This window comes from Miscanthus floridulus, chromosome 18 (genome assembly GCF_019320115.1).
Source record: "Miscanthus floridulus cultivar M001 chromosome 18, ASM1932011v1, whole genome shotgun sequence".
Lineage (NCBI taxonomy): Eukaryota > Viridiplantae > Streptophyta > Magnoliopsida > Poales > Poaceae > Miscanthus > Miscanthus floridulus.
Genome location: NC_089597.1, coordinates 83,422,389 through 83,448,450, shown reverse-complemented (window position 1 = coordinate 83,448,450; position 26,062 = coordinate 83,422,389). Strand labels below are relative to the sequence as shown.

General features: G+C 43.4%; 1 long non-coding RNA gene across 1 annotated transcript; it reads right to left on the bottom strand.

Moving 5' to 3' along the window:
• Positions 1-777: 777 nt before the first annotated feature.
• LOC136522825 (uncharacterized) lies at positions 778-1,721 on the bottom strand. The gene is made up of 2 exons (XR_010775983.1): positions 1,434-1,721; positions 778-1,142 (listed from the first exon to the last, which is right to left on the bottom strand). It is a non-coding gene; the product is annotated as an uncharacterized lncRNA (long non-coding RNA).
• Between the last annotated feature and the right edge of the window lie 24,341 nt (positions 1,722-26,062).

Sequence of the window (26,062 nt, the reverse complement as noted above, 5' to 3'; positions counted from 1 at the left end):
TGAAACCCAACCTAAACAGGTGTTCGTGAAGGGTCCTTGAGGAAGCATAATCCTTCAGATTCTTACAGAGAACACATGGGCAACACATGAAATCATTCTGCGTGTTTGCCTCAGCCACACGTATGAAATCATGCACGCCCTCAATGAACTCTTGGGATCGGCGGTTAGCGTTGTACATCCATTGCCGGTTCTTCTGCATTACATGACCATATCAAAAACTTGAACATAATTAATTGGGGCTTAAACATTTCTACCCCTGTTTTGAAGCGCATTGGTTATTTTACCGTCGTTTTTTAACTTTGTGATTTTACCCTTGCGATTTCAAAACGAATGGAGACTTTACCCCCTGGTCTGTGAAGTCTCTCTAACAGTGTTAACTTTTAGACAAAAGGACAACTTTGCACATGCGTTTTTACCCCTGTCCCTTGTTTTATTATGATATTTGTGTTTTCACCCCTACTTTCACATGTGGTGTGCTTAAAAGATCCAAAGATCTTCAACAGTGTTTGGACATTCTGTGCACAAGTTAGATTTAATTCTTCAACAGCAAAAATTTTACCTTGCATATAATATGCCATCAAATAGATTTAATTTGTGTAATGACTAATAGCAGTTCATAAACGTACATCACACAATGTGACACTGGTAAGTTTTTTAGCAGCTATAGACCATTGTAGGTAATGTAATACATGTATGACTTTATTAGTATACCTGAAATTTAAGTAGGAGCTGTCAACTAAATATGGCAGATAGCAGCCAATGTGTACAGGGAAACGAATCAACAATTGTCTGTGTCAATATAAACTGGGAAGTATCGGATCACAGCTTGGAAAAAGAAAGAATATTTAGCTACGCAAGAACTAAGAACCTGCAAGGCTACGCCATCAATCTATCTGTCAGCATGGCTGGTACTGCCTAGTTGCCTTCCTGAGGCGAACTTTGTACATCGCGAACTCGATCTGCTGTCCAAGGCTCATATCTCGCACATCGAATGAGGCCAGGTCCTCCCCCATTTACTGTCCCATGATCATCCTGAGCCTATTCTAAAACTCCTATTTGCACATCTGAAACTCCTACTTGCCCGTAAAAATAAAAACTGAGTAGTAGGTGTTTTCAGTTAGATGGCAAAGGTGTTTCCTATCCTGCAACAAAGAAGGCACAGTAATACATGACATGAGAACATTGAACGGAAAGTGAAACTCCAAAGCAGATTTAGCTGTTAAAAGGGTCTGCTCCAAAACACGCCATCTCCTCAGCTCATCCTCTACCCAAAGTCCCGGACCACAAATCCAGCAACGACATGGGTCCCGACGATGAGAGGCTCAGCAGGCCTCGGGGAGCTGGAGCGCGGACTGGAGAAGGAGCCGGTGCCAGCTGCGGCGGCACTTCCCTACAAAAATTAACTCAAAATAGAAACCTGTCTAGAGCAGTACCTGCGCCGCCGCCTCGCCCTGCTGCTGCGGGAGGTGGGGAGGCAGGGGCAGGGGTGGGGGTGCCGCCGCCGGGGGAGCCGCGGCGGGGACTAGCCGCTGCCGCCCGCCTGCCCGCTCGGACCGGGAGCGCGCCCCTAGGGCACCCCGCCGCGAGCTGGGGGGAGGGGAAGGGCGTGGGGGGACACCTCGCCTCCGAGAAGACCACGCCGCCGGGAGTGGCCGAAACCGACTCCGGAGTCCGTCGGATGGGGAAGTGCCCAAGCCCGACGCTTTTCCTTCCCGTGTCCATTCGAGCGATTCAGGAGGAGGAGGGGGCAGTGCTGTCATTTTGTCTAGGTTCTTTTTTTTTTTTTTTTTTTTGCGTTTAATCCCACCGGTCCAAAGGGTGTTAAAAGCGGGGCAAACAACGGCTTCGTTTGTAAATAACGAGAGTAAAATCACAATGTTAAAAAAGAAGAAATAAAATCACCATTAAGCTTTGGAGTATGAGTAAAAACACCAAAATCCCTAATTAATCAATAACCTATATTAAACAACATGCATGATTAGTTAATTAAAAGAATGAAAAATATTCATCACTCAACATGATTAATTCATATCCTATACCACAACGGTTTCACTCTAACATTAATTTATTAAAGCCTTGATACAACGTCGATAATCCCAAATAGCACTAAATAAATCAAACCTACAATGCACGTCAGCAGAATAAGGATTTCGTGACCAATTCCAACTAAAACATACAAATCCTTCGTTAGTTCTTGATCGATGTGCTTCTTCGTTCACTGCCTGTTCATGCATAGGGGCACTCTCATTAGCTGCCTCAACTGATTCTTGCACATGCTTAACATATTTTTCTTCCCTGTACCAACCATCACATGATCCAGTACCATCCCACTAAAATTAGGACACCAAATCAAGAACTTTAATCAAAATCATCACAAAAAGGGCTACAAACCATAACAAAATGTAGCCAAGAAAACTCACATTGCGATCCGGACACGTGTAGAAGTGTAGAAGATGCGGCCACGGTTGGGACCCTCCTTCACCCAGTACTCCAACACAGTCTTCTGCTTATACTTGCCGCACGCAAATGAGAGGGAGGTCCGCACTACTACACAAAATGTTTTGCACAGCGTTTGGGTTTGGGGCTCCGAGGTGGATGACCTGATTGCCTACCTCGGTTATTCAAGGCAGGACAGCCTGAACAGTAACCGCCTCAGTTAATGCTTAACTGTGGCGGGCAATGTAACACCCTAGTGTTAAGCATACATTTTGCACTTGCATTTCATGAGCACAAGCATCATCCAAGCATTCATGAGCATGAACATGTGAAGTTTCATTTCATTCACCTTGTCTTTATCACATGTGTTGTTGCTTATATACTTACATATGCTTGTGATTATGTGTGACCAATGTGAGAAATGGTTGTGGGGTCACAAAAATACCTTAGACATATCTAGGATGGAAAATGGAACAATGTTTGTATTCATGACATGAGCCAATTTTGCTTCTAAGTCCTAGTTTACTCAAAACTTTATTTTTAATGATACTACTTTGACTAGACTTGAACTATAGTCTAGAGTGTTTCCATGACAGTGCACCCTTAATAAAAGTTGTAGTTCTTGAGATGGGTAACAAACTTTATTTAAGGGTCATGAGCTGAATCAGTTCCTAGCTTAGTCAAATAGGGCCCACAAGAATCAACTAAATGTTGTTTTCAAGACTTGAAAATTTTTCTAAGTCAAAAGTTGGTTTTAGTTTCAATGTAGCCTAATTTGGAGCCTTATAGTTTGAAAACCATTGTGAATTAGAGAAACTCCTTTAAGAAATATTGTAGTATTCAAGTAGCTCTACAATTTCTATTCAGGAATTTTTTGCTAAGCCAAACTGGTTAGGGAGATCCAAGGGTTCAAAGTTGCTTCGTCACGCAACCTGATCGAGCTTGCCGGCTCAGAGTTCACAGCGGCAGTGGCCGATCGGCCGAAGGTTGTGGCCACCACGTGGCGCTGCGTGCGCTGCCGTGTCCCCACGCTGCCGTGCCAAAAGGCCGAGGCCGGGCGCTCTCTCTCTCTCTCATACTCCTTCACTCTTCCTTGCTCTCTCCCTCTCGCTCGCGCGCGCTCGCCATAGTAGTAGAGCATCGCGCCGCCACCCAGCTTTGTCGACCGAGCATGCCACCACTACAGCACCACCGCTCAATCCGCCTCACCCACAGCTCCGCCACCATCTCCTCTACCTCCCCGACCTACCATTGTAGCCGCTTGAGCCCAAGTGAGGCCACATTCTGAGCCGCCGTCATCGCCATGGCCGTGGTGCGTCGCCGAGCTCAAGCTCGCCGTGGCCAGCCTTATACACCGCTCCTCCTACCTTCTTCTCCCTTGGTCTGTCATCGCCTTAGGTCATAGATACTCACATTGTCGTCTATTCAACCGCTACCACCACCGCCATGCGAGAACGTGCGCCCGCACCGCGTGCGCCCACCATTGCCGCAAGCTCAAGCTCGCTACATCTGGCACTGACTAGACCCCATCATCCCCCTCTAGCCATGTTTCCGCATCTCCATTAACCCTAGCACCATCACCGAAGATGGAGACCCATCACCAACCACCGTCACATCGGAACGGCAAGCGCCGCCGCGTGCGCTGTCCGCCACTGTGCCGCTATGCACGTGGCTGGAGCACACCATCGCTTCATCGTGGCTCGATCCCCACCGTAGAGCTCCACTAGGGTTCATAGAAGTTGTAGCCATGCTTGCTTGTTCACATCTTCGCCGGAGACGGCGAGTCCATCATCGTGCGCCGCCATCGAGCCGCTATGCTCGTTGGCGAGGTAGCTTTGGTGATTCGTCGAGCCAACCGAGGGTACCATTAGGTGCGCAAGAGGGTGGGGAACATGACGGTGGTGACCTCATCGTCGATGACCTCACCATCGGCGAGCTCTCCATGGTCAACCGCCATGCCCTGCTTCTGTGCCGATGACATGTGGGCCCATTGACCCACGAGGCCTAGCTGTCAGTCAGGGTTTTTGAATTTTTCTTTATTTATTTTTCTAGATTTTGTTGCAAACTTCAAAAAATCATAACTAGAGCTAGGGATGTCCAAATTGAGTGAACCAAATTTTGTTAGATTCATAATGAAGTGTACTATTTGAAAAAATAAAACCAATTGTTTGGGATATTTTTTTAAGAGAATTAAATTGAGCTAGTAAAGTGCTTTTAAAATAGTTTCTATCTTGTAAAATGCATAACTTGAGCTAGATAGATGCAAAAATTATGATTCTAATTTTGCTGGTCTTGTGTTGACATGCTCTAGCTAGAAAAAATACTAAACCTACAGTATACATACTTGAAATATGGTCTTTCTATTTAACCTTGATTAATTGCTAGTTTCTAGTGAAATTAAATGGGGGTAAAAATACATAACATATGATCATACAAATTTTTACACAGTGTTCTTATCCTAGGATGAAAGTAAGAAAAATAAGAAATCTATTGTTTGATAGTTTTTACTAGGCAAAACTATTTTTGCTAAAATAAGACTAGGCCACTTGTCATTTTTGTAGAGATGGCTATGCTTATCAAAATGGAATGAAATTTGTACAGTAGACTAGTGGGGTCATGTGTAGGTGACTATAATTTTCTCAAAATTTATTGAGCATAGGAAATATTTATCTTTAAATCACCTTATTATATAAGGAAATTAATAAATGCATGTAAATAAGTTATTGGGATTTTTCCATGATGTTTTCTAGGTTGCTTGTGATGGATATGATCTGTTGATATTAGTAGTTGTGCTTGGAATTAATTGGTTTTAGGCAGCTAGTTAATTATTGCTTTGTAATTTAACTAAATGGCCGCATGAGTAGTTTTTGTTGTGGTGACAAATTCATGATGATAATAATCTTTTCTTTAAAACTTGTTAATAACAAAGTTGTATATAACTTACTAATCTTTATTGTCCAAAAATTTCATAGCTATAGGCTAAATGGTTTAAGATTTATAGCTATTAGAAGTCTGTTGTCAGATTTGCTTGTCCTCTAGATAGAATTGTTTAGATTGAATTGTTTGACCTAGATAGCTACTGAATCATTTTAAGATGATTAAAAGAAAACTGTAGACAATTTTATAAGCTTTCTAGAAAGTCCAAGATCATATTGTTTAGATTTATATAACTTCAGTTATGGTCAAAATAAGTGGCTGCTGTCTCGCAGCCCAGAAAATGTTTTAAATAGGTGTTTGTTTAATTACTAAAGAAGAGATATGCGCCTACTCAGTAAAAAGAAAGTTAATCTTGTTATCACCCTAATTCCTTGCTGTTAAGAACACTTATGATTATCATTGCATCATATCATATTATCCATGTCATTATCTATGCATCCATGATATCTTATTTCATGCTCATACATATAGGATCGCCTGAAGGAGTAACCCTATTGGAATTCGAGGAAGAGGCAGAGGAGAATTAGGAGACACCATAGCTCACAGCTCCTGAAGGAGAGGAGCCAGCCACTAACGAACTTCTAGATTGCCCTGACCACCGACCCACTTCTTTCCTAAAAAGGCAAGCCCCGGAGCATTCTAAGCCTCCTATGTTTTATAAAATATCACTTGAGTCCTTTTATGTTTGATGCATTAGGTTATAAGAGTTGATTTAGAAACACTTGATTCATAGAACTATCTTGTCTAGATATATACTTTAAACCCTATGTAGGTCTAGGATCGAATATATGCTTAGCCATGCTTGATATAGGTAGATACCGGAGCATGGTTGGCTATATTTGCTATCATAAAAAAGAACCATGGGATAATGTAACTAAAGGCTGGGCGGAGTCTATATGTAGGTTGACTCATATGATTCCGTCTGTGCTAATTAAGGACCATGTTGTTGGAGGCCCTCTTGTTATTTTGAACGCATGCCTCTCACTTAGCTGACTGGATAACTCGTTCCAACCACGAAGCCGAGTAGCTCAACTCAGGCCGGGCCTCATTCTATCAAAGTACGCACACTGGAGGTAGTAAGGATGTGCGGGGTGCCCAATTTTTTGTTTTTTAGTCCTTTTTTTTAAATTTTCATAGATATGCCCCTAGAGATAAATCTGGACCCTTAGCTCGGTGCCATCGTTGGTGATGCCAAGCTTACACATCTCGGTGCCATAGATTTTGGCGCATAGGTCCTAGGCTCGATGGAGATGTGGTGGTGACTTGGCAGGCACCTTGGCGCCATGGTTATTGGCACCAAGCTAGGTGCTGTGGTTATTGGCGCCAAGAACAGCGCCAAGATCTATGGTGCTAGGGTGGTGTTTGAACCTGGCTCCCAACCTTCCTACCTGAGCCTTCTTTCTCTTCTTTCTCCTCCCTCTTGGGTTTTTTCTCTCCCCACTTCGCCCTACCTTACTGATCGGCATATTGGACCTTGGAAACTTTGATTTGATCCATAGATCTTCGAGAGCAAGGTATCCTCGCTCCCTCCTAGTTTTTTTTTTCAAGTCGATTTGGTATATATTAGTCGGATTTTTCAACTTAAGAATTGTCATTACTTAGGGTTTCATGTAATTTTAATATTTATATTATACTACCATAGGATGCCAAGGTGTGAAAAAGCTACCAAACCAAGGTAACCTCAGGCTCGTTGTTATGATATGGGTGTATTGTTGTGGATCAAATGGGAAACCCTAGGTGTAGGGTTTAATGTTAATTGCTTTTGGTTCTTAGAATGAAAATGGCTCAATTATAGTTATGGCCTGATGACCGAAAATGCATTCGACCCATTGCCTCTACCTAGTGGTGTTCCAGTGCCCATGTGCTTTTGCGGTGATCCTTGCAAGGTAGCCAAGTCCGATAAAGAGGACACGTATAGGTAGAGGTATTGGATGTGTTCCAATTTTGCGTTTGAGCCTACACTTCGTCATCGCTGCATTAACAAGATGGTGAGGAATTGATGTTTGTGTCATATGACATCCTGCATGTTTTTTGTAACAATTGCATTTTTTGCAGATCCCTCCACCGCTCTATGATTTTGAGCAGTGGATCGACACTGAGATCAAGCCTAAAGACAAGGAATGGATGCAAAAACTATTGCGGTGGGAGGCAGAGGACAAGGAGATGATGGAGAAGAGACGCAGAGAGGAGGCTGCAAAAAAGGAGCACAAGGAAGAGGAGGAAAGGAGGCATGTTGCTGCTTACAGGGAGGAGAGGGAGAAGAAGCTTGATTGTTCTCGCCGAGCGAAAGCATCGATAGAGGAGAATCTTGATGCCCTGAGGAAGGGAAAGTGGCCTCATTGCACTCAGTAGTCTCCATTACTTGCTAGTTCTATGGTTTATTCATGAACAATGTTGTCTACTATTGGACTTTTTATTGTGTTGTCATGTAATGCACTTTAAGTATGGGCATGCTTAGGTCATGTACTGCATTATTTAGTTTGTCAGCACATACTTCTAGTATTATTGTGTTGTTTAATGTGTCATAGTATTAGACTTTTCATTATGTAGTTGTTTTCATTATTTGTTGTCATAATATTCAGTTTAATATTGTGGACATAGTGAAATGTGATCATGTGCTGGAAACAAAACCTAACGAAGTAGGGCATTATATAATTCAACACACAAAACATATGAAATAGCATGTGAGAACATGTACTGAACTTGGGTACATAGGTCCTAAACTAAACCTAACATGCCTTAGGTAATTGAAGCGAACAACAATCACAAGAAATGGCACATAGTTCCTTCAACTAAACCTAATATGCCTTAGGTAATTAAACCAAACAACAAACACATGGATGTGCCATGTGAATAAGATAGGGCCATCCTAGTAGTGTGGCCACATATCAAATTGTGTTGCACCTTCTCCATAGTAGCCTCCCATTGTTGGTGGTGGTGGTGGCGAGGGTGATGGCGGAGGATCCTTGTACTTGTGATTAGGGTAGGTGCAATATGGATCATTGCAGAGTGCCTCCTATGAACTTGCACCATTGTTGTTGTCGTCATCTTCGTCTTCCTTGTACCCTCTACTAACCTCCCTTTGTAGATCAAAGATTTGGTCCTGTAGGTAGTAGATGTACTATTGATGTGGATAAATTGGTTGAGGATCGACCCACCTAGTGAACCCCTAGTTTTCTTCGGACTCAGAAGACTATAATAAGGAAAGGAGTGTACCTATTGTCGTACTGCATGTCCAAGAACCCATTGTGGGTTCTAGGATGAAGGAGCGGAAGGTCTTGCATGGAATAAAACATAGTCTCCCATTGCTTCATGAACACATTTACGCTCACAAAAATTTGAATAAGATGTATAGATTATTACCTGCCCCTCTGCTATGAGACATCCTCGGTGGGTCTCCTCATACCCCGGGTCGAGCAGGTGGAATTGCGCCATCCTACAAAAAAAGTCAATAAAATAGAAATTCAATATACAATGAAACATAAACTTAGAAATGTACAAGTAATTGACACAATTACAAGCATAAATTGAGACATGCATAATTAATTGAATGAATACAACAAATATGAAATAATGAAAACAATGAATAGTCGCACCTCACTAATCTGCCAATGGCAAGTGCATGAATTGTGACCTAGTCTACCACACTTGCTGCACTCATACTGCTCGGGGTCAGTAAGAAATGGGGTTCCTCTCCCATGCCTCATTCTCCCATGTATTTGATCCATAACCATCCTGTGCCTCGTCCTCTTCCTTGATCCATGCTTGTTCCAATGGTAAGTTGGATCCACAATGTACTTTGGCCCATCATATGGAGGCCACTCTCTAGGGTCCCGAAAAGGCACGCTTTGCATCCAACTCACTAAATGAAGGCTCCATGGCAATGTAGCTCCTCCCGAGCCCTTGCAACAAACTCACTAAATGAAGGCTTCTCATTGAATAACATAGGCACGCTTTGTTTCTCAACGAACTCAACATATCCACAATGATCTCTTTCCATGGTGCCTCTATGATATTGCTCACTAGGTTGTCCATCTAGTAGTTCAAACAAAAATTGAAATACAGCTCGTTTAGTCCAAAATAGTTGCTATATGGTACCTCTCTAATAGATACTAACCAACTACACACTAAATAACTATGTCACTAGCTATCTAACTATGTTTATCTCACTAACTAAATCAACTAGCTATCTAATAACTATATCTATGTAATTATGTCACTAGCTATCTAACTATATTTATCAAACTATATCTATCTCACTAACTAAATCAACTACCAACATCATCAAATTTACTAGAAACAACCAAATAATCAAAGTAGCACTACAATTCAAGCTAACTAAGTACCTACATTGCATATTAAAAAATTTTACCAGTCCAAGTCAATGTAACGATTATGCGGATGCCATGACTAGAGCAGGACGGGGACGTGGAAGATAGGATTGATGGCGAGGAAGCGACGCGTTGGGACCAGGGGCCGTGTCATGGCCGGGGTCACCGGAGGGGGTGACTATGCGCATGGCGAACGTGGCTAGCCAGGACAGATGAGGCGGCATAGGCCGTGAGGAGTGGTGCACGACAGGCACGGGACGGCCGGTGCTCCACGTGGTGAGGCGACACGAGCGGGCTAGGGCCGTGGGCGGCTGACACGACGAGGGACAGCGCGAGCATGGGGGCTAGCGCGGGCGCGGGCACCACCAACGATGGCGCCGAGCTAAGGGTCCAGATTTTGAAAGCATACCTCTAGGGGCATATTTGTGAAAAAAAATTCAAAAAAGGGCTAAAAACAAAAAATTCAGGTGGGCAGCCAGTGTGAGGCCAAGGGTAGGTTAGAGTCCTGATCGACCTGTCATCCAGTAGTGTCCCTAAGGGTGCGGCGCTGATCGATCCCGTGAAATTTGTACCTGAGTTGTATCAAAGGTGACCTAAGGTTACCATGGCTGGTAGACCTAGGTTTGTGTTAGGAATACTGCCTAGCTAGTTGCAATCAATTTGAATCGCCGTCTCTCCCGGATAGTGAGAAAATTGATGGAGCTTCTTCATCGTAGTAATTGGATTATGGAATATGATGGTTCTGATGAATATGAAAATCTTACATCAACTATGGTTACAATTTTTATGGTACTAAATGATGTACCGCATGTTTGACACAGGTTAGTTGCTAATCTAGAGATGAATAGCTATAATTAATTTGATGACCGAATTATAAAATGTATAGCTTAATTAGTGGCTTTTTATATAAAATGTTGTCAAGCTAGCTCCACTTTTAAAGCCTTGCATGATCCTTGGAGTCACTTTATTTTTGGTTGATGATGGGTAAGTCTAGCCGAGTACCTTCTTGTACTCAGGGTTTATTTCCCACTTATTGCAGATGGTACCGTCTATCACGGATACTATAAGAATTGCTTCTGTCCTGCTATGGACAAGGAGTAGGCCCCAGGCAAGGCACTTCCATTTATATATCTTATCTATGATGCTTTTGTGGGTTGTGATCATAGACTGGCAAGTATTTGAACAATGGTGTGAGATGTTGGTTTAAAAACTATGCTTCCACTTCTACTTTATTTGAACTTGGGTTGTAATAACTTTAATCGCACTCTGATGTATGGCAATGTATTTGTGAACTCTATGTAACATGTGGCATGTATGTTGAGTCATGTACGATCTTGGTTGTATGTTGGTGATGAATCGAGACCCTTCGAGGTACTCGACGGACTACCAGGTTTATATGGGTTCAACTATGAAAGCATGACCACTCCGGTGGTTGCCATTATACTTGTAGTCTTACAAATTGGACGGTTACAGCTATCATCAGAGCAAGATTCAACATTATTGCCATATGTGTATTTAACAACAAGATTTTAGCAACTTATAGCTAAATATATAGGTGTTTAAACCTAAAATTTGAATCTAAAGTATGGCAATGATCACTTCCTTTATGCCTAGTTAAGGATTTTAGGTGGCTAATTAAGTACTAACTTGGGGGGTTTTTATTTTTGTTGTCCATACGGCGTGCTATTATGTGGATGCCATTCACTTGAGTGGTAATGTATGGATCAATTGCCTCTATGCCCAAGGTAAGATGATGAGTGGCATGACCGCAAGATGTGAGCATGCGGTCTAAGGGGAGAGGTAGCTTTGATACTAAAGTATATATGTCTCATATATATACGGAGGTATTTAATTGTGGGTTAGCTTTGATACAGCTATATATGCATATTTATATGTATATATAGGACGTATTTATTTTTGGGTAGCTTTGATACAGAAGTATATATATATGGAAATATTTAGTATTCAACCTAGAGACCAGATTTTCATTTCTGTATTTATATAATTGTGGGGCTAGGCTAAAATGAAATTCTTGTGTAGATACGCTAACAACGAAACATGGAGCCCGACTAGTTACATTTATATATGAGAGAACATATGTATAGCACCGTGTATGTCGTTAGATGTTTCAATTTTCCTATGTTTGTTAGGATGTATGGAACATGCATGCATCATGATAAATCATTCATTACATACTTGCATTGTCCCTCCCCTTATAAGTTTCTTATTCGGTTAAGTAACTCTTTTCTACTATAATGGTGTTCTCACGAGAGTTGCACCATTTTTGCTATAGATGGAAGCCTATTACCCACTGGAAGGGAACGAGGCATTCTTAGGTATCTTTGGCACCCTTGCCTTGCTCTAGAGAGTGTTGTATTTTGTGGGGTACACAGAGCCGCCCCAATGCTTTTGGACATAGAAGCATGTGCAGGAGGAACCATGGTATGAGGTGCAAGTGTCCATCCCAGCTTGTACATGGGCACCGTAGTACCAAGGCTGGAAGCAGAGTCTGAGGGAAGAACCCCTAGGGTAGGTGCTCAAGTGGTAGCCTTTGAGATCTTGAGCACACTTTGTCAGTAGCATGGTGACTCAACAATAGTGTAGCAGGATCTTTTCCTCAAGTGGATCTAGCTATGGTAGTTTGGAGACAGTATGACCGCATTTTGTGGTGTGGGACCATGATGAGTGGGCATAGAGCTTGAGTCTTGCTATGAGTGCTATGTTCACTGTCATGCAGATGTTTTATGCCCGAGAAGATGCCCACTATTTCTGGCAAGAGTCTTATAACATCTATATGAACAAGCTCATGGAAGCTAGGGAAGTACAACGAAGGCTGAAGAAGCATGGCATAATCACAAGAAGACAGCTAGGGAAGCTCTTTGGGACACTGATGATGCTCATACAACATTGGGAGCCCTCTAGACTTAGATGGAGAATGCTATTGCAGATAGGAACGCAGCACAGGCAGAGACACAGGCCACCCATACTCAAAGGGTGTAGGCCATCTAGTAGAGGGATGAGGCCTATAGTCTTATAGAGGCTAGAGAGGAGGCTAGGACTAGGACTATGGTTCTAGCTGGATAGCTAGAGAATAACTACCGTTGGAGGGAGGCAGAGTACCGGCATCAAATTCAGGAGCACCAGAACACCATTGTGGAGCTTCAGCATGCTGTTCATCGCCTCAACAACATCATTAATCCTATTCCTCCCTAGTAGCCATAGAGAAAGAAGATCTTAATGTATTGGTTGCCAATGATGATGGCATGGAGGATGTCGAGGAGTAGTCTGAGGAGGAGGTCGAGCCCTAGGAGGACAACCATGGTGATTATATGTCCGGTGTTGACAGTGACCACTTTGAGCCTTGACTCAACTATAGTGATTAGCTAGATACGCTAGCTCCTTATCTTTTTCGATCTTTTATGTAATGGACATGTGATTTAAGTTTTGATCTTCAGATGCATCATTAATGTAATATTGGAACCTTGCATGTTGGTCCACTATGGGTCAAACTCTAATGAAATTCTAGTTTTGTTTTACTGGTAAAATGTGACATGTATGCAAACGTATTGCAACTACGATAAGTAATCAAATTGGTGATGTCATGTTGTGAGAATGAATTATTGTGCCTCTATTTTATTGTATGAATTCAGATTCTCTCTAATAAATTCAGTTTGACATGATTACACAATTCTTCTGCAATTTCTTGACATCAGCCAATAATCACTTATTGTTGCAATTTTGTAGATCACTCATGCTGGGGTAGGTACCAGCCAAGGTGGCAATGATGGTGACCTACCACCACTGCCGCCACCCTCCGCGAATGAGTTTTTCATGTAATTCTTGGGGAATCAGCGAGCAATGGAAGAAACATTGTGCCTCATTACGCAGAACACAGCCTGAGCCTACCAGCAAATCAGGGGCCGGAGCCAAATCAATACAGTACATTCAAGGACTTTCTAGAGACTAAGCCTCCTATCTTTAAAGAGGTAGAAGAACCGCTCTAGGCTGATGAGTGGTTGAACACTATTGAATAGAAGTTTCACCTATTGAGGGTCACCGAAATGATGAAGGCCGAGTATGCATCACATCAACTATAGGGGCCTATAGGTATCTTGTGGACTCATTATTTGTCTGCCCTATCTGCTAGAGCAAATGTTACTTGGGAGCAATTTAAGGTAGCCTTTAGGGGCATCATATTCCCCCAGGGCTGATGCGTATGAAGGTAGTCGAGTTTATGAAGCTCACACAAGGGACAAAGACTTTGACCGAGTATATGCATGCATTCAACAACTTGTCCATATATGCACCATAATTCATGGATACAAAAGAGAAAAAGATTGAAAGCTTCAAGAGAGGCCTTGGCACTAAGTTGATGAAAACTATGGCCAACTCTAGATGTGATACATATAATGAGTTCATCGGTGATGCGCTAACTCAAGAGAACCAGAACAACCTACATGCAGTAGCAAAAGGTCGCTAGAGGGTAGCTAAGGCAGGTGCCTCAGGTCTTCTCACTCTAGAGCTCAAGTGGTAGCTAGGCCACAATTCCATCCCCTAGCACCTAAGTTTAGGCCTCCCTAGAAGAACACCCAGTCTAGCCGACCTTAGAAGGTGTTTCGCAGAGCCTTCACTATTGCCCAACCCAAGGGTAAAATAGACCAAGGAAGCTCCACAGGGCCAAAAAGCAATCTGCCATGCTTTAATTGCAACCAAACCGGCCATTGGGCTAAGGAATGCCCATATAAGAAGGGTGCAAATCAGAATCAAGGCAACCAAAGGCAAGCTAATCCAAAGGCACATCCTGGATACATGCACTATATAGCCATGGAGGAGATTTCCATAGGGGAAGTCATGACTGCTAGTATGTTTCTTATTAACAAGCACCCCACAATTATTCTATGTGATTCTAGAGCTTCACATCCATTTATGAGCCAAACATTTGCATCTAAGCATGATCAGGAAATAATTAAGGTAGACAAGGGTGGTTATAGTATAAGTTCAGCTAGAGCTACTATTTCCACAAACCAATTAGTCAGAGATGTACTCATCTCCATACAAGAGCAGTAGTACACTATGGATCTTATAGTGGTGCTAGGATTAGCCATAGATGTGATATTGGGCATGAAATGGATGAGTGGGCATGGAGTTCTTATCGACACGTCCACTAGAAGAATTATGCTGAGGGAACCCAAGGGGGTAATACTTTTCTAGTACCACTTCCTATAAATTTTGATCTTCAAAACTTGTCTTGTGCCATCCAAACCACTATTCTCTGTGATATTCTAGTAGTTTGTGAATTTTTATATGTGTTCCCAGATGAGTTGCTTGGTTTGCCACCAGATAGGGATGTGGAGTTTAAGATTGAGTTAGTGCTAGGTACAACACCAATCTCAAGAAGATCCTATAGGATTCCACCCAATGAGCTAGCCAAACTTAAAATTTAGCTACAAGAACTTTTGGACAAAGGTCTCATTTGACCTAGTTCGTCTTTCTGGGGTTGTCCAACTTTATTTGTGAAGAAGAAGGACAAATCCTTGTGGATGTGTGTGGATTATAGGCCGCTTAATGTCGTAACCATAAAGAACAAGTATCCTTTGCCTCATATTGATATTTTGTTTGATCAATTGGCAAGAGCAAAGGTATTCTCTAAGATCGATTTGAGATCAGGCTACCACCAGATCAAGATCAGGCTACCACTAGATCAAGATCAGGCCAAAGGATATACCTAAGACAACTTTCTCTACTAGATACGGCTTGTATGAGTATTTGGTCATGTCTTTTGGACTGACAAATGCTCCTACCTATTTAATGCACCTGATGAATTCGGTGTTCATGCCTGAGCTTGATAAGTTCGTGGTCATGTTTATCGATGATATCTTGATTTACTCTGAGAATGAGGCAGATCATGCAGAGCATCTGAGAGTTGTATTGTCTAGGCTGAGAGAGCATAAATTGTATGCAAAGTTTAGCAAGTGTGAATTTTGGCTACGGAAAGTACCTTTCTTAGGTCATGTATTGTTAGAAAATGGAATTTCTGTAGATCCATTTAAAGTTCAAGAGGTCATGGATTGGAAGGCCCCAACTTCGGTTCATGAAGTTCAAAGTTTTCTAGGGCTAGCAGGTTATTATCATCATTTCATTCCTAACTTTTACAAAATAGCTAAGCCCATGACTAGATTACTTCAGAAGGATGAAAAGTTTAATTGGACTATAGAGTGTGAGGCTGCTTTTCACACTTAGCGAACCTTCCTTACCACCGCTCCTATTTTGGCACAACCCGACATTGAAAAGCCTTTTGATGTGTTCTGTGATGCATCGGGTACAAGTTTAGGGTGTGTGTTTATGCAAGAAGGTTGAGTTATTGCATATGCTTCTTGGCAGTTGATGAGGCATGAAGTGAACTATCCTACTCATGATTTAGAGCTTGCCGCAGTTGTCCATGCATTTAATATATGGATACATTACTTGTTGGGAAATGTATGCCACATATACACTAATCATAAAAGTCTCAAATACATTTTCACTCAACCTAAATTGAACATGAGACAGCATAGATGGTTAGAGCTGATTAAGGACTATAATTTGGAAGAGCACTACCATCCAGGAAAAGCCAATGTTGTAGCAAATGCACTCAGTCAGAAATATCATTGTAATGCCTTGTTGGAAGATGGGTTTAATCTATTGCATCCTGTGGTGCTACACAACATCACTATCAGTTGTTCACTTGAGAGCAAAATCATAGAAATACAGAATACAAATGTAGGTGTGTTTCACATAAAAAGAAGGATGAAGGAATAGGAACCCAAGCATTTTAGGTTGGATGAAAGAGGTGTACTATGGTTCAAAAACCGACTAGTGGTACCAAACAACCATGAACTTAGCAATCAAATCCTAGATGAAGCGCATGCGTCCAAGTTGTCTATCCATCTGGGTAGTAGCAAAATGTATCAAGATTTGAAAACCTATTTTTGGTGGGCCAAGATAAAGAAAGAGATCGCCGCCTATGTCGCTAGGTGTGATAATTGCAGTAGAGTCAAAGCTGATCATTTGAAGCCTACCGGATTGCTCCAACCTTTATCTGTTCTAGGATGGAAGTGGGAGGAGATCAACATGGATTTTATTGTTGGACTCCCAACTACTCAGAAAGGTTTTGACTCGATATGGGTAATTGTAGACCGTTTGACTAAATCCGCACATTTCATCCCAGTCAAGACCAACTATCGACCTTATGATTATGCAATAGTGTATATCATGCATATAGTGCGACTACATGGAGTACCAAGAACCATTGTATTAGATAGAGGCTCTCAATTCACTGCTCGGTTTTGGGAGCACTTGCACAAGCAGTTAGGTACCAACCTAGTTCGAAGTTCAGCATATCACCCTCAGACATCTGGACAGACTAAGCGAGTAAATCAAATCTTAGAAGATATGTTGAAAGCATGTGTGATCTCTTCCAAGGGTTTATGAGAAAAGTGGCTACCTTTAGCCGAGTTTTCTTACAACAATAGTTATCAAGAGAGCATTAAGATGGCTCCTTTTGAAGCTTTGTACGGTAAAAAATGTAGAACTCCTTTGAATTGGGTTGAGCCCAAAGAGAGGAGATACTATGGCATTGATTTTGTCAAAGAAGTTGAAAAGCAAGTGCGTATTATCCAACAACATATGAAAGTCGCTCAGTCTAGGCAAAAGAGCTATGCTGACAAGAGAAGAAGTCCTATCGAATTTGAGGTAGGTGACTATGTATACCTCAAGGTATCTCCAATGAAAGGAGTATGATGATTTGGTGTGAAAAGAAAACTAGCACCTAGATATGTAGGCCCATACAAGATCATCAAGCGAAGTGGAAGGGTAGCTTACAAGCTCCAATTACCTCTAGAGATGCGAGCCATATTCAATGTCTTTCATGTTTCTCAACTTAAAAAGTGCCTTCGCAGACCTAAAGAAGATGACGCAACCTCCTAGGTGCATCTGACATTCAATAGTATTGTGGGCGCCTACCATCATCCTGTACCCGCCGGCATGGGCAACAAGACTCAGTAGCATACGTAGTCTCTGCCTCTCACTTATAAGGCCATCCCCTTCATCTATAAAAGGGGATGCTCTCTCTCCCAATAGATAAGTGGATGCAGATAGATCAAGTTCACTAGTACACAACAATAGAACCACTAGGTTCAAACCTCAAGCATACGCTTGAACACACAACACTTGGTGGAGCTCCTATCACTCTTGGCCCTTCTACCAGAGTCTGACCAGACCTCTTGTACCCCCATCTTTCTCCTTCTTGTTTGTAACCCCACTGCAAACTTCGAGCACCTAGGCTCAGGAATAAAGTCACTGACCGACTCAAACTGGACATAGGGCATGTTGCCTGAACTAGTATAAACCCTATGTCATTGAGTACTAGGCCACCTTCGATCACAACGTACGGCAAAACTATAAATATTTATGTGTTGGTCACTTTCTGCACTGACAGTTGGTGCCGTTCGTGGGGAATACGCTATACGTTCAACACTTGTGGTCATTGGATGGCCCACTTTTCCGCCACCTTCGCCATGGCGGGCTCAAGCGATACGACTCGCTTTGGCTCACTAGAGTTTCCTGCACTCCCACCTATTGGGATGTGGGTTCCACCCATCTTTGAGTCATCCTAGGCCTTCCTCTTTGGAAGCCTAGACTTCATCGCCAATCGGCTCGGCGTACTACACCTCCACGAGGAGGCACTCGTTCTAGTGCCCGTCGGAGGGGCGCCCTCCATCGGCTCTAGGACACACGATGACTTCAATGACGAGGCACCTACGCTTCATTCTGAGCAAACTCTCTGCTCAAACCCCACTGTAAGTAATGTGCATGCTATTATTTACTTGCTATTCTCTATCTTCTACCGATTATCCGGAGGGACCCCGTTGTCCCCGCCGCGATCGCCATGCAACCGGTACCCCTACGGCCTCATGTCCCCCATAGATGCATACACCCAGGGGCTTTGAAGGATGCTGGTGCCGACCCCTCTCATGTTCGATTCATGGGGATGGTGTGCTATGCTCCCACCTGTTTCCTCGACCTCATGGATGATGATGTTGAGAGTGATGGCTCTAGCATTGGCGACGTAGCACCTAGCCACCATCTGTCCTGGGAGTGCGCTATGACAGACGCTCCAAGATAGCCACCGGTGGTAGCGGAGTCCTTGCAGACTCACACCCCTCCAAACCCTCATGCGGGGACCCTCATGCTCACATGGGAGCATGGTGAGGAGCTATGACAACAGTGGCAGAACCAGCCACCACCTGCGCTGGCGCGCTCGGCGCACCACACTGCACCCCATGCGCATAAACCGACGAGCGGTGCCCAGGGTTGCGTCCACTAGGTCCAGTGCAACATCATGGACTAGAGGAATGATCCCCCATAGTTTGCTCGGGCTGATTAGAACATCGTCGCTATGGCAATGCTTCTGCGGCAGCCTTCCCAAGCCGAATGACCCCTAGGAACAGGCGATCCACCGGAACTGGCACTAGTGGAAACCACCACCGTTCAACAGGCGGAGAGCTCCACATCGTGACACTAACTCATGGCCTCTCTCCCTACTAGGGGAGCAGGGACGCACCAGATGAATCACTCCACCTGCTCACTGCTACAGCCATCGAACACGATAGATGACGCTGCATTTGTGTCCTAGTCTAACCTGGCACCCGCTCCATACCGACCGCCTATACATGAGCGGCTCGGGCCAAACCAAGACACTCACAGTGTCATCAGCAACCGGCATCAGTCCTAGCATGATGATGACGTCCATTGAGCGATAGTGATGGCAGTGACATAGACCATAGCTGGACCATCGCAAGGAGTGGTGAAACACACCCAGGTGCTTTCACCGGTCGGACAACTAGAGTCCCAACCCAAATGGTCCACTACCATGGGCCTTTGCCCGACGCATCCAGAGAGCACCGCTCCTGCAATGCTTCAATGGAGGCCGAGGCAAAGGCAAGGCCAAGCGCAAGGATCAGGATGAGGGCCCCTCCATGCAAAGGGGGAAAAAGAACAGAAAAGATCACCGTCGACAGGCCAACTCCACGTTGGTCGCCACGGCTGATCACACGGGAGGAAAGTGGTATGACTCTGAATCCCTGACCCGATGACGATGGACACGTAGGGCGAGGACCGCTCTCGGGCTATGACCCGTGCCCCCTCACTTCAGCTGGGGGTGGAGTAGACACAACAAGATCTTGCCCGGCCCACGAGCCACCATGACCTTTAGCTCAGGGCACGCCAACCGAAGCAGCAGGTGGGGCATCCTCCCACTGTGAGTCATGCACTAGCACCAACCCTGGCAACACATGGGTGCAAGCCCGCTCCTCTGACTACCTGGCTTGCTCGGCCATGCCCATGGTAGGTGGGGACGAGACAGGCGACACCAGCGAAGGGCACGGTGACCATGTCCGCTTCGCATCCCATTCGCTAACGGTGTTTGCACTCACAGCATGCTTCCTCAGCATAGGAACATTGCCGCGCCTCTCCGCCTCCTGCTCACTACTAGTGGACACGGCCGCAGGATCGTAATGCTCTACTAAGGTTGCAATGACCTCCTAACTTTCCTCATCCTCGAAGAAAATTGTAACAGAACCGACCAATTTATAAGAGCACAAGTACGAAAGCAATCACCGGAGTATTCAAACCGTCATACTTGAACCCATATAAACCCGGTAGTCAACTGAAACCACAAAGGATTTCAAACCAACTTGCATACAACCAAGATCACAGTAATTCAACATAACAAGCCACATGTTACATCCATTTCACAAGTAGTTCACAAGTACCTCATACATCAGAGTACACATAGTTATTACAAAACGAGTTCACAAATAGCAGAAGTAAAGTAGTTTGACACCATCACACACACTTAGTTCAAATACAAGCCAGTTCCATAGTCATATCCAGCAAAAGCAGTAAGATAAGATAACATAGATGATCATGCCCATGATCTAGTCTTCATCCCCCGCAGGGTGGAGACAATACTTGTAGTAGCCATTATAGAGCACGTCATCTGCAACAAGGGAGAATAAACCATGAGTACGAGAAGGTACTCAGCTAGACTTACCCGTCGTAAACTAGAAATAAATGACACCAAGGAGTATGCAAGGCTTTATCGGTGGATCTTGCTTGACAACCATTTTGCATAAAAGCTTTAATGATATACGAGCATAATTTAAATTATTAGTAAGCAGCAAATTATCAATATTAACCTATCAACTAGATTAGCACTTGTACTAGAGCAAGCAATTGATTAACTCCAAACATTAGTAACCATATCCGGTATAATGTTGTATCATCATCATCGATTTAACCATCAAGTTCAATTAAGTGCATCTACGTTGCCGCTGCTCAGTCAAGTTCTCACTATCCAGGAGAGACGGCGATTCGAATCGATTCCTATCCAGCTGGAGGGGTATTCCTAACACAAACCCATGCCTACCGCGCGAAGGCAGCCTTAGGTCACCTTTGGTACATTTCAGGAATCGCTGCTCTGAGCAGCGCCGCACCCTCAGGGAGTCCACTCTGCCAGGTGGTCAATCTCACCACGGACTTATGCCAATAGCTCCCCGCACATCCTTACTACCGCCAGGGTGCGCACTTTCACTTCTCAGTCTTCTGGCCTGAGTTGAGTTACTCGGCTTCGTGGTCGAAATGAGTTATCCGACCAACTAAGTGATAGGCATGCGTTCAATATGACATGAGGACGTACAGCGAATCGGTCCTTAACCGACATAGATGGGGATAGATCCACACCCAAGACCTCCTTGCCTTGTTGCTTCTCTATCAACATCCTGCCCGGTCACAATTCATTATTAACTCATGGTTATCTTCCACGATAGCAAATATAGCCAACCGTGACCAGACATCATCCTAACTTGCAAGTGATAGGAAATCACCTGACTTTTACCGGTCTAAGCATGGCTAAGCTTTGATTTGCTCCTGGACCTAAATAGGATTCAGGGTACGTATACTGGCCAAGGAATAGATATATATGCAACAAGTGTTTGCATCCAATTCCTATCACTTAATGCATCAATAAATAAAGATACTCAAAGTAACCATTTTCAAAACATAGGAGACTTAGAATGCTCCGGGGCTTGCCTTTCAGAAAAGTTGAAGGTTGGTGATCGGGACACTCAAGAACTTCTTCGTTGACTCCTTCTTCGGGGGCCTGCACCTCCTGCTCCTGAGCTTGCTGCTGCTCCTCCGGAAGTACTGGCTCGAATTCCAGAAGCGTGACTCCCTCCGAAACACCTATTGCATGCATATGCATAGTATAAGAATCATGCATGCACACGAGATGGAAGGTGATGATGAAATGTACAGCCATGTATGAATGGACGCATGAAAGACATAATGATACAAGATTAACATCGATTTTACCGAGTAGGTGCATATCTCTTTTTAGAAAACAAGAACGGCACACTCACCAAGTTCAAATAACCTAAGATAAAGTTGTTCATCTTCAGTAAGAGGTCTAGCACCTGCAACTAACAATTTATCTTAATTAGCCTACCATCTAAATCATCACATCAACTCATATAAAGCAACAAGTCATTCACTGCACTCAACAGTTTTCAGGCTGCAAACAGCAGCTACAAGTTTGATCCATAACTGGAGTTCTACATATCCAAATACCATGATTTAAGACTTTCTGGAAAGCTTATAAAATTGTCTACAACTTTGTTATTGACCACTTTCCCAGCAAACCAATTTATCATGGCGAACTTTATAAAGTTCCCAGAATTATCCAGAAAGACACAACGCAAGAAATAATTATTAACTTACGTTGCAAACATACCAACGGACAAGACCAACTTTACTAACTCATCATACATATTGAAAGAACACCAGAAAACATAGTGTCCTTTCCTAAATAAATTATTCTCATGCCTTTAATAATTTATTTAGGCACCTAGGTTAAATAATAAACACATATCCAAAGTGTACATAAAATTCTACAAACATTACAGTAGCTTATACATGTCTCCAATAGGCTACTACATAAATTTCACATCATTTGAACAAGTATCACATCCTACACCAAAATGACAAGGCATAAAGGCTAAAAATGGCAAAAATAGGAAACCTTAGTGAAAAGTGTTAAGCAACAGATTTCATATTTTTCCTAGCATCCTTAAGGTACTAGGATGTTACCCACAAAGTTTCATGGTCATAGGATTCCTAGATAATTTACAAAAAATTACACAAGTATCAATCAATGATAAAAGAAAAATCTATAACTCAAAAATCATACATGCAATGACTCTCAAATTTTTACCAGAGCTTCTACTAAGCAAGAATAGCTTACCCACAAAAGTTTATAATTTTTGGATCACAGAGACTCAAGATATAATTTAAACAAATTTGCATGCATTTAAAAACACATTTCAAGTTCCTATTTAATTCATCCAAAATTTCTACATCAGGTGTTCCTGTCATATTTTTCTTAAATACTAGACTCCACTGTGATTCTACCAAAATTACAACCACACCATTTGGATCTACCAATTTGGAGATACAAAAATCACAAACTGCATTAAAAAACTAAATAAATGAGCTATCCTTAGAAACCCATAGTGACTAACAGGCGGGACCCGTAGATCAGTGGAGGCCATCTATTAGCGACCAAAAGCAGGGGATGGCGCACGCGACGGCGCGGGAATGGCGTAGCTCGCCGGCGGCTATGTTTCTAGCGAGACCAAGGTCACCGGCGTGTTCCTAGCGATGATGCGCACCTACCTATACCCTTTCCCCAACCGCTACCACGCTCTAGCTATGACGGCGTCGGCAATGGCAGACGGCGGTGAGGTCGCTGCGGCACTCCGATGACGGCAAGCCTCCATTGCCCCACCCAAGCTCGGTACGAGCTTCACGGTGCCACTACGGAGCTAAAGAGGTAGGAAACAGAGGGTGAGAAGAACCCTAGCTAGCACGACCATGGTAGCTTCGAGCTCCGGTGAGGGTGCGATGGCGCAGAAACGCCGAATGCTGCCTCACCTGAGGTCGATTGACTACGCGGAGATGATGACAAGCAAGAGGAGATCGCGGCGGAGCTTTGAGCTAGCTGGAGGTAGCGTTTTTGCGGCGGCGAGCGAGCTAGGCGACGATGCGGCTTGCTCGGCAACGGTGGAGGCGCTGCGCTTGGTTCTAGCGAACGGGCGAGGCGAGACGCGGCGTAGGTGAAGCAAATAGGCCAGCCAGCAGGCGCGTGGCGTCATCGTGTCCATGATGGCCTGACCCGCGGGGCCAATGCCAGCGTACGGCCTCCACTTGGCGCGCTCGGCCAGACGGCGGTCGGCCACGACTTGAACGGCCGAAGCACTGTAGCTCCGTTTCAGTCAAGTCACCAACGTCTGACGGCTCAACTAGATGACTATCAAACGCATAAACGGTGGCGAGTTAGCAGGACCCTCTTGAAGCAAAGATGGAGAGCTACTATAGGGCTACAACATTTCTTTAGCAAGTATCAGCTAACTCTCAACCAATCACGAGTTACATCAAGCCAAAGTTAGCTTCAACAAACTGTAAATGCAGTCCAGACTTAGAAAATTTCTAAGTGTTGAATCCAACCCCAATTCTAACTTGTGGGACCTTTTTGAGCATGTTGTGCACATTTTCATGAGTTGGTCATAAAACAACTTTTGTTCCTTATAAAATTTGCTACAACTTTTTCTTTAGGTTGCTCAAACATGCAAACACTCTATGTTGTACTTTTTAAACAGTCAAAGATAAGAGCTCTAGGGTCAACACAAGTCAAGCTATTACTTGGAAGTGTAATTTAGGCAATATGGTCAACATGAACATTGTTGCTAATGATATTCTAAGTGTAGCTAAGTTGTTTAAGAGGACATTTGACACACATTTGCATAGACCACACATGGGCACACATAATTGCTAGCATAAAACCAAGCAGTTCAAATAGAAACACACATGAAATGATAACATTCATAATGGTATGATGCTTATGAATGAGATGATGATGCTCATGCTCATGTGATGCAAGTGTTTTAGTGCAACCATAACACTGAGGTGTTACAGCCCTCCCCCCTTATAAAAATCTCGCCCCGAGATTTGAAAAGCATACCATTTTGAATAAAAGGTAGGGTATACATCCTTCAAATAATCTTCCCATTCCCACATTGCATCGCTCTCACTACCCTGGTTACTCCACATAACCTTGTAGAACTTAACCACACGATTCCGGGTTACTCTTTCTCTTGTGTCGATAACCCGCACTGGTCTTTCTTCATAGGATAGATTTGATTTCAACTTGACATCTCTAAGTGAAACTCTTTCTTCGGGAACACGGAAACATTTCTTCAATTGAGATACATGAAAAACATTGAAGATGGCTCTCATCTCGTAAGGTAACTCTATCTTGTAAGCTGCATTCCCACTCTTCTCTATGATCGGATATGGGCCTACATACCTAGGTGCAAGCTTCCTTTTTACTCTGAATCGCTGCACACCTTTCATCGGTGATACCTTCAGATAAACGTGATCACCTACTTCAAACTCAATTGGCTTTCTTCTTTTATCCGCATAGCTTTTCTGCCTAGCTTGAGCGGCTTTCATGTGTTTTTGGATAGTACGGACTTGTTGTTCAGCCTCTTCAACAAAATCAATGTCATAGTATCTCCTCTCTCCAGATTCAACCTAGTTCAAAGGAGTTCTACACTTGCGACCATACAACGCTTCAAACGGGGCCATCTTGATACTTTCTTGATAACTATTATTATAGGAAAATTCAGCCAAGGGTAACCACTTATCCCATGAACCTTTGGATGATATGACGCAAGCTCTTAACATGTCTTCCAATATTTGATTCACCCGCTCCGTTTGTCTGGAGGTTTGTGGATGATAAGCAGAACTTCTAACTAAGTTGGTCCCTATCATCTTATGCAATTGTTCCCAAAAACGAGCGGTGAACTGAGGTCCTCTGTCGGATACAATGGTTCTAGAAACACCATGGAGACGTACTATCTGGTTAAAATATAATTCAGCATAGTCACTTGGTTGATAGTCAACTCTAACTGGTATGAAATGAGCAGACTTTGTTAAACGATCCACTATTACTCATATGGAATTAAAATTCTTTTGGGTAGGAGGAAGTCCAACAATGAAATCCATACTAATCTCTTCCCACTTCCATCCTGGTATAGACAATGGTTGGTGAAGTCCAGCAGGCTTCATGTGAATTGCTTTGACTCTACAACAATTGTCGCACCTTGCAACATAAGCTGCGATTTCTTTCTTCATCTTGGTCCACCAAAAGCGAGATTTCAAATCTTGATACATTTTGCTACTTCCCGGGTGGATAGATAACT